Genomic DNA, 11,180 nt, shown 5'->3' on the forward strand with positions numbered 1-11,180 from the left:
TAGTGTTGTTTTAATCGTTTCACTATTCGTCTTGATATCAGAGAGTTTCATGTCAGCAGTGAACGGAGTACCACAGAATTCATCTGCGTTTTCATTAATTTTTCTAAAATTTCTACGAAGATTCGTGAACATATTTACATGAACGTCGTTCTTGGCTCGCAGCATGGATAATTTACCATTTACGTTGTCCACGTATGTTTTTGTTGCCGCATTTTGTCGGATATTGGATCTCTTAACATGACTATTATATTTCCGTTCATGCTGAGTTCACCTGTCGTTCTGTCGCCGGTATTCTTCAAACGATTAGCAACGCTTCTTGAAATTTCATTTTTGATGGTTGTAAACGATATATTTGAGTCTGTGACTTTACCCCGGTCAGTAGATACTGCAACTGTATCCGTGGTAGCACCGATAACTCTACGAACTATATCATTCCATTTGATATTACTCGTTTTCAAAAAGCCGTATTAATCCTGAAAAACAACAACTTCATCTCGGTTAACCCAAGAGAGTTCAGCGAGTTCGTCTTTAGTCGCGTAATTTGACAGATCTATTTCGTAGAATTTTTGTCCTCGCAGTAGTATCACCACGGGATCTTCCGTAAATATGTACCATTATTTTCTTCGTCGTTTTTCCAAATGTTGATCTAAATCATATGATTTCTCAAACTGATGACTTCTATAATTCGATACGACTTTGTGAGGTGACAACGATGATTTTGATACAGCATCGAGTACAGCAATCGCTTCACGGCCACATATTGGTGGATCGGTTAATGTTTGTGTTGGTACTGTTGCGTACCAGGTTGTTACGTGAGGTGGTGTGACATAGTGTATATATTCCTGCGGTGGAGCTAACCCATACGAATCGAAATAAACAATTCCACGGGGATCAATTGCGTATGCTACCCAATGAGTTCCAGGTCCATTGCTGTTATCGAGATTAATAATACCGGTTTCAATATTGTTTGGTCGTTGTGGTAATTGATCTCGCATAAAACACCTCTAAATTGTTTTATTTTTAGTTAATTATCAGCATCAAGTATGTACACATTTGACATGGGCTAAAACCACTAATTTTCAACGAAGTGTTCCTGGAAGTCTCAGACCTTTTCTTCGATGAGTTCCTCGAAGTCTTAAGCCCTGTCCCGTGGCTTTTTTAATGTCATTCTAGCAGCGGTTCCAACAGCATCTAACGCGGCCGCCTTTGCAATGGCTGGAGCTGTAGCGGCTATCAATGGTGGTATTGCTGAGAGAAGTGGAAATATACCACCTGTCTTAACAGCATCTTTGATGGTTCCGGCGGAAAGTTCAAGTCGTGTTCCAGTTCGCGATAGTTTGGCTGTATTAAGATGTTTAAGTTGACGGCCTGTCAACGATATTTTATTTTGACCGCCTGTAATCTAACTATTTTTTAGCGTTACTGGAGTTCCTGTTTTTTTAACTGATGCAGTTTGAACTTTCTTAATCCGACCAGTAGCCAGACTGCCACTAATATGACGATATGATGACATTTTATGATTATATTCGTGCTTTTAAATCACCTCTAGTTACATATTTTCTACTGGTGCATCAACGATTCACATTTTTCCACTAGCACCTTCAAGAAACATTACCTTGTCGCTGAGTATAACCGCTATTGCTCTGTAATTAACACCACCAACACCTGTATTCACGCTGGATCTGAAGTGTATATCAACGATAGAATGTCTGGATAAATGAAGATACTCCAGCGAAAAGTTATAGATCGGATGTCAATTTTTAAAATCCAACTGTGAGATTTGTACATCGCGCCCCATAAACGTCATTAACCGACGGTATATACATGCTATACGATTTTGTTCATAATTAAGTAGTGTGTTTTCTGTCGGTTCTTGCTGTCCGTTTTTACGTAAAGAAATATCGGTAACACCAAGTCTGTCAAATATCATATGGGTACAAATTTGTGAATTTAATCGCGCAGTCTCCTGGAAAGCAACAATATATGTCGTGGTGCAAATACACTTTGCTGTGATGCTATGTGCCATGTAAACTGTCCATTAATATCAGTTTGTATACTATCAGTGGTTGTTGTCAAGCATGACAGTAGTGATTTAACACCTGTGTCCATAAAAGATTATAGTCGCTGTTCTTCTGCGATCGTTGGACTCATTACCGACATCCACAACGCAAGTTTTGTCAGTATTACCTTACCAGGATTACCAACAGGTCTCCAATTAGCATCGTCGTCGGTAGCCTTTCTAACAAGAACAACTGTGTGTTTAGCTCCAAAAATAACTTTTCTAACATTTCTGCAAAATCCAAAGATATGTGACAGTGGAATTGCGCATGAAAAATTTCTCCGACCTCCCTCCTCCTATGAGAACTTATAGTCGTTCTACGTCGGAGAGAATATTGTTGGGACATGGAATAAGACCAATTCCCGTTTTTGGAGGTTCTCCTAACAGTTCAGTAAGAAAATCTGTATGTTCCGTTTGTTGTCGATGTTGTTTAATCTGTTGCAGCGATGGATGAATTTGCAATTGTGGTTGTGACGAAATCTGCTGCTGTTGAGAAAGTTTTTCTTTAATCTCTCGTCGACATTTTTTACATCTGTAAAAAGGAGGCAAAATCTAGATGATTTGTATCAACCTTTGGGAATTTTTTAGCAGCAGAAAATGCTAAAGGAATCCAGTCTTCTGATTTCATATTTGGTTTGTCAAATTCGGATTTTAGATATACTTTTGTATAGATATGCCCATACCAAGCAATGCCAATTATTTCTCTTGCATCGTTTCTGGAAAATCGTTTAAGAGCATAATTAGTAAACATTTCAGCAGGGGGTATTTGTTGTTTCTGTGGTGAAGATGGCGGTGGTGCTGCAACGATATATGGTTGAGGTTTGGGTTGAGGTTTTCGCTGAACGGGATGTTGTCGAAATTGAGAACCTAGAAGATATTTATCCATTTCATCTAAATACGCTAGATACATTACATCGCTATTTGAGATCCAATCCTTTTTAAGTCTTATGCGAAATATCCATTTATACCAAATCTCCTTACTTAGGGGTTTATCATATTCAGGTTTTAAATATCTGTCTCTATTATTACAACTTGAAGCTGCAAACTCACCTAGTTTAGTAATATCGAGCATCTCTATTTGCTTAATAGCATTATTAGTAAATTTATCAAACAGTTTATTCTGCTCTTCCGGTTCTGCTTCTTCCCTTAATTTTGCTTTAGGTGTGAGTTTCTCTTTTACTTCACTGATACCCTCAAGTATTTCTTCAGCGACAGGTGGAGGTTGCTAGGCAGCTATATCAATCGGAATTCTTTTTAAAATTCTTTTTGTTTTCTTAGTTCTTTCTGCTATTTTTGCAGTTCGCTCAGCAGTTTGTTTTGATACTGGAAGAAGATCCTCCTTAATGGCCGTTACGACTTTTTCAGTAACTTATCTGACAGGCTTAAATAACTGTTCTTTGCCGTCTGCGTATTCAGCTTGAAATTCTTCCGTTCTTGTAGTTTTCTTCCCTGAAAGAATCTCTCACGGGGAGATATTTTTTAATTGCTTATATTCGCTCTCGAGCTAATCTAGCTGTATAAGATTCTCCAAGGTTTGCCGTTATTTGATACAACTTTTTTTAATTGATAGCAGCAGAAAGGGTGCGACCTCGATAAGCCGTCAACGTAGTAAAACGTAAGATATGTTTTTCGAAAACGACGACGCGAAAAAAAGTAACAGGAAGCCAATCCCCAGGGAATCTCTCTGAAAGTTAGAAGCCTCGGTTTCACGTTATCAGTGTACTTTTTTTCGTTTTCCTATAAGCCTTAGTTTACCAGAATAACGCTTATAAAATGAGGTGCATTCACCCTTTCTGCAGCTAGTCCGATTAATGTAGTTAACAAATTGTTTTCTACGAGAAATGAATACATCAAAATACAGTCATGGATTTCCATGCCTCCATTTAGCAGTACATCCTCTCTGATTGATCGTACTTCTCCAAGGTCTCAAACTGAAAATTATTTCATTATATTACGATTGTGTAATTACCATTAATATAACATTTACAATTTTATGTCACCGCCTCTGTTCCCCCAGTGGTTAGAGCGTCCAACTCGGATGCGAGAGGCCGCCAATTCGAACACCAGTTGAGGTATACCAAAGACATGAAAATGGTACCGAGCCGTAAGAGGTTAGGGTTATGACTGGTCGGCCTGGTGTTAGGATAATTTGACTAGGTGGGACATGACGCTACACGTATGCAGTAGGAAGCCCCAGTGTTGAACATAAATTTAAGCTTCTCCGCGGCAAAACATAGTAGCGATATGACTGAACTATCGTTAAAGCTACGCTTAAAATCGATATCACACACATACAAAGATTCACACAAAGAATTTTATGTCATATTATGTACTTACACCTTGCCAATTGAGAGTCATATGCATTGTGTCATTCATGTAATGTTCATATAATGCAATTTTCTTTATTATGTTCCTGGTATGCACATGAAAAATAAGTTCATACAGATAAAAGTCTGGTGTCCTTTGAATGATGTAGCTCTCTCTCTCCCTCTCTCTCTCCGGAGTAGTTGTCATGTTGTTATCTAGTCAAGTGCAAACTGCTCTCCCTTTTCAGAAACAAAATACCATGTTTGAATTTATATTGGCGATTGTTAAACTCTGCATAATGATTGCCGCCAAACTCTGTTAAAACGGTATTATTGATAACGTTGAACATTTAAGATTTCCACATGACACGTGCATCAAGGTGTGTTCTTGAATATTTGTTTCCGTAAGTGAATTTATACTCATGGCACGTTTTGTAAGGGATGTGTCTGTGTTATTTCTGTTTTTTGCGTATAAAACCAGTTCAACGGACAAATAATGCATGTAATGTTTGACTATCTAGTCGGGATTCCAACTGTCTTTTGTGACTAATGGCATTTTATAGACAACGTTTATTGAATCAGAGACAGTTTTCTGGCGTCGAAAATGGAGGACACGGAGTGGAATTCCATATATATTTTATTTTCAATTTTGTCAATATGTTTACAATGGATTTTTCTTCATTGATGTTTTAACTGGTGGTATTTAAGGAACGTCAGATTATTCATTTTCTTTTCATTTATCGTTGCGTCAATTTCCGTTGTCATTGACAAATGTTTTTATTGGGTTGCAGGTGGTATAATCCAGTGTTCTTATGAGAGATCGAGGTCCATGTACAGTCTGAAGCGGCACAACGTTAATATTCGTTCTTTTTTAGAATCAAGTTTTACGGTACTGATGTTGTTCGGGTATCTTTTTATTTGCAAGAATATTTAATAACTCTACTTAGAGGTTGACCACTTTTAATCTTATACTTTGGTTAACTTAGAAGTAATCAGCAGTTATATAAATCCTCCTTCTATTCCGCTTGCATCACCATGTTTTGAAGAAATTGACGATTGTTTAAATTACATTTCTAGGTCTTTCTCAAATGAACAGGTCTTTTCAACGTCTTCAATATTCACATTCAGTATTGATGATTTATCTGGCAGAAATTTGAATAATGTTTCTTTTTATTGGTACATCGGTCGAAATCCTATCGCAGCGTTCTGCCTGACGTTGTTTTGACAAATTGAATAAAGTTTGTAAAATATATGATCTGCATTGCAATTTTGCATAGGCTGTGCCAGTTTATTTTTTGGTAGTTGGCTGGCTTTTTATTATGAAGCAGCATCAATTGTAGAAGAAGAACGAAGAAGGGCAGGCTATGCGTTAAGAAATATATATGTTTATCCTAAAGTAGCATCTAGAGTAAAAAAAATGACGATGACGGTCTGGTGTAGACTTAGGCACGGGGGTCCATTTGCAATAGGTGTTATTGTGTATGAACATCAACATTAGGCATAAGACGTTGAGGAGCAGGCAACGATTTATGGACGGTTGTCCAATTGGGATTCAAGTTCTTCAGAAATATGTTTATTGAATGAGGTGTAGCTGATATTATTAATAACGGTGGTGAGAGCATTGCATATGATTTTGTAACACACACACACCAGTTCAAGAAGACAAATCCATAAGCGACGAAGGCACCGAAGACAAAAACCACGATCATTACCTTCAGTAAAAGGACAAACACTGTTTAGGTACGCTCTTACCAACTAAAAAGACTGATCTTTTTTCATGTCCTTTATATCGTTTAGGTCATCAGCACGATTTTGAAAATATCTGCTTTATTGTGATGCTTGTGGAGATTTTTGGTTTGATGGGTCCTAATTGTATAACAGTTTGTGACCATTACCTTTATTAGACCTAGCTATCAATTCAGTTTCAAAGAATTGGTATAATATTCTATCCTCGGTACATTTAATTAGTATATGACGGTAAACATGATGAACAAATCTCTCTCATGAAGATGTAGAAGTTCTCGCACTACACTTTTCTATTAATACTTGAGTCTAAACCTTTGACAAAAGGTCACATATATAGGAAACCTTGAAATGAAGGGCTTTCGATTATTTTGATTTAGAGTGTTCCAATTATTGGGGCATTTTGTTTAAGTTTGTGGTTCACATAGGCTATGATTTGCAATATGCTTAGGTGGGTTTTGAATTTTTTGTTGTGTATACTGCTGTCTTATTTGTCACTCTGTCGTGGATCGACAAAGGCAGTTTAGTGTTGTACTTTTGTGAAAATGTTGTATTTTCTACATGCGCTAATGCTTTCTATTGGTTTCGTGGCAGGCGCGTTTTTCCCCTTTCGTATCCTGTTGCTTTACTTTGGGAGATATTTGATGATTTTATACTTATTTTTGTGTTGATGATAACCATGGCTATTTGAGGGCGCTTATTAGCCTGAAGTCCTTCCTTGGAATTTGGGTGTTTTTTTTTGTCCAGTGGTTCTACAGGTTGAATTCCTGGTGGGATGCTGGCCTTGTCTTGCAGTCATGTGTCCTTGTTTGTAGTGGGACAGTTCGTATATTCGTGTTTCCATGTCTGAGTTGTTGGACTCATCATCACTGGAGATTCAATTGTTTTGAGTATCCTTAGTGACAATATGAGATTGCTCATGTCAGACTCATTATGGGTAGAGTTTTGAATTGGTGTGAAATGGTGTAGTTTGGGGTTTGCTCTTTGTGTGAGATGATTACTTCCGAGTACGATTGTCGGAGTTAGTCTGAATTAGTGGTCCGTTTTGAACTTCGTTTGTGATAGCTAGTCTAGCTGTGTTTCGCGGCAGCATTGATTTTCTTGATTTCCTTTTATATGTCTTATCTTAGCATTCTGCCTAGCTTAGCCTGTGGGGCCCCGAGTGACCGAGTGGTCTAAAGCGCTGTCCGTTACGGATCACTACCATCTCACCTCTGTCTGCGTGGGTTCGAGTCTCGGATTCAGCCAACGTGGGTATGTGAGAAAGCTTGCCAGTAGCTTCTCGTGGGTCGGTGGTTCTTTCCGGGGTTTTCCCGGGTTCTTCCTCCACCATTAATACTGGCCGCCATGTATAGCCTATCGTGTGCTGAAGAATGGCGTTAAGCCCTACAACAACAAAGCTTAGCCTGTCTGATGATGATGAAAAGAAAAGAAAGTATGTCTTAATTTGTAAATAGTAAAATATAAGGTACACCAGGGAAACTGAAGCATATCACACAATAATAACATGAAATCCAGTCGATATATTGATCAGCGCAATATAATGTCTCATCTTTTAAAGTGTCCAGCTAATTAGTGTAGGAAATGCTGGAACTATTGTCAAACCCTTTACGTTGCTTAGGACTCATCAACGCATTTATTAAAGAAGACAATTTTCAGCATCGTGATTTGATATTTTCCTTCACCGCTGTCAGATGATTTGTTCCAGAAAATATGTTTAAACAAACTCCAAATATTTTCCCAACTATGGCGTATCCATTGCTTCCGTATTTATATAATCAACCTGAAGTATTGGATTAGTCTGCACCAAGGGATTTAAAATTTCTTTTAATGCAGGTAAAATTGTAGTAGATGCTAAACATGTAGATGTTTATGTTAGGAAAAGTAAATCAAGTATTTATAGCATGATTTTATCACAGTTAAGATTTAGTGTGTTAAGAATTTAGGTGAAAAATGGTAAAGAGCAAGGAAATTGTACAACTTTGTGACCGAAATAAATTATTATCAGTTTGAATTCAGTTTTGCAACGATTTGAAAAATAAAAGGCTTGAACAAAATTATTTAAAGTCATATGGTATACTAGTTTGAAGATCGAGGACTGGGAACATTGAAACAATATTTACTTATTGAAAATGTTCGTACATCACGGACATTATTGGTAATACGTGTAAGTTTGGGCAACGTAGGATATGCAATTTGCACTACCTGGCGAGGAATCAGGGGAGACAAACAAAATAACCCATTGAGACCTCATTCGCCATCAGGCACAACATCATATTTGGCTAAAAACATTGAGACATAAGTACAGCCATGGACGAACAGAGAAGGTAAGCGGTGGAACATCAAAAGAAAAGGAAACAAAATACAACGGTGCTCAAATTAGGCACATGGAATCTTCTAACTCATTTGGACAACGTCAAGGCTGATAGACTCGAGAGATGGATTGCACGGATGCCCTGAACACGGTTATCGAACGCATATGTGAGTATGGCAGTAAACATCATACTGGAATGGAACTGCATGGAACTGGCACGACACAATGTGGACACAGCAGTTGCGAGTAAGACTAACCTAGAAGACCAGGGCGATCTGTTAGAAGTTGGTGGTAGCTATACATTTTTCTGGCGTAGCCTGGGCATCGAAGAACCTAGTGTCACAGTGGAAGGCTGCAGATTTGAGGTGAAATATGATCTAGTGAGCAAGCTTATCTGGCTTCAATGATCGCCTAATGACTTTACAACTTCTACTTGGAACCAAGTATAATGCCAAATGGATCAGCGCCTACGCTCCAACAATGACCAAAGGTGATGATGTGAAATATTTATTGAGAAGATCATTACGAAATTGTGCTGCATGAATAATTTCAATCGGTTTTTTCGTCCGCTCCGTGACGTCATGATGGCCCACGTAATGGACGCCAGCAATCCGCCGGACGCCTTTGCAGTGACAAATGGTGTCGCGCAGAGCTGTGTTATGTCTCCGATTCTCTTCAGTATGATGTTTACTGCCATACTCATATATGCGTTCGATAACCGTGTTCAGGGCATCCGTGACAGGAAATTGTTCAATCCCAGGTAGCTGTAGGGAGTAATGAAGCTGAAGGAAACATACGTTAGGATTTACCTCTTAGCTGACGATAGTGACCTCAATGCAAGCTCAAAAGAAAACACAGAAAAGCATGATTAGGTTCAATAAGGCATGAGACAACTACGTTCTTACTTTTAACTCTGCAAAAAGTGAAGTCATATATCAACATGCCTCTGGGGAGCTTTATTGCGAATCGAGCATTATATTGAACCATCACAAACTCCTTAGACTGCCTAGCAGATATCCCCAACAACTCAGTCAATTCCACATGAGCTGTCTCTGCAACATTACGTTGGTAAGGTGGCAAGACAAAAAGTGCTAATACCGAGGTTCTCACGAGAGCTTGCATCCCATCTGTTTTCAGGATGGTCCAGAGGTCCCAAGTTAGATGGACAGGACACATCGTCTGAGGAACGGATTCCAAGAGAGCTGGTCCATGGTGTAACGTGCGGTGGAAAAAGCGGGTTGGAGGATAAAACAAGCGTTTCAATGATTGACGGATGGTGTCCTTGAAAAACATTAGTGATTCCTAATAGGAAATGTTTGCGCAAGATCGTCCTCCTTGGCGTAGCAGTATCACATCAGGCGCAGCAAAACAGCAAAAAAGTGTTGATGCGCAAAGAAAAGGTGCCACTCGTAAGGCCAGAACTACCAACACTTATACTACTATACCAACCCTTGGGTGTTCTACATTGGAGAGAGACATCATTGCCAGGAAACAGAAGTTGTGTCCTCATGGATCAATTAAACGAGCACAGGTTCCCAAAACAAATTCGGCAATAAGTTTAAACCTCGAAACTTAGACAGATGACAAGGCAACAGATTACTAAATAAGTGAGACAAAAATGTTTAGAAAATTATATAGTAGTTATGAAATTACACAAGGTTGCCAATGCCATATATCAATATTATTGCGACTGAGTTAGATATTGCATATTACCTATCTAATGTATATATAAAATGGGTCACTGAACAAACTTTTTAAGTGAAAACTCCCAGTAGTACGATTCAATTGAGACATCTTCCATATTATTCACTATGTCTGCAGCTATAACAATATAATGATGTACTTAATATAGCAGCTTAACGTTAAATTAATGGTCTTTCTCGAAACACTCTCTCGTATTAGTAATGTACAATATCCGGTAGGTAATCAAGGCGATGTACAAGAATATATGCAATCGCCACTAATGAATTCGTCCTTTCCAAGTGTTTCCTTAATGCTCATGTTAACCATGACGCAGTGCTGAATGGTGTCTAACCCCTCTCACTTTATCCAACTGACCGATTGTAAAACTATGATCTGCGGTCTGAATGTAGTTGTGATCGGTGCACTATATGGTAAATGTAAAATAATGGAAAGCCAAATGCATATCAAATATACCCTCACATACATGTTGTCAAAGTAAAAGTAAAATAATATTTTATTGCACGCACAAGTATGATCCAAGGGCATAAAATAGAAACAAATTATTAAAGTAACGACAATAAGGATGAACTTTTACAGCTGTCGCATGCAGTCATAACATATTTTAAATGGGAATTTCATGTATATCAGCTTCACTTTTAGGAGTTTCATATGCCATCAATTGGTAAGTATTGATTTTACTTTTTGTATTCGCATGAACAATTCTGCTCTACAAGTCATAAGTTTTGATATATCTTACTAACAGTGTTACGGGAATGGTCATAAATGCACAATTATTTTAGGAATGTCCTAATGTAAATTACGATATGTTCATACAATTCACTCATTTCTTAATTTTTGTTTTCAAGGTAATGTTGATATTTCAGTCAATATGTTGTATCAGCCTTAATTCACATTACTGTAAATTTCACACCGGTCATGATGATGATGATGATCATGATGACGATGATACTAATGATGATAAGTTGTGTATATTGTGACACCTTTCCTAATTTAACAAATAAGGACCGATGCAAATTTATTATAATAATAATAATAATAATAATAATAATAATAA

The sequence above is a fragment of the Sinohyriopsis cumingii genome, chromosome 7 (genome assembly GCF_028554795.1).
Source record: "Sinohyriopsis cumingii isolate HCF-2022 chromosome 7, ASM2855479v2, whole genome shotgun sequence".
NCBI lineage: Eukaryota > Metazoa > Mollusca > Bivalvia > Unionida > Unionidae > Sinohyriopsis > Sinohyriopsis cumingii.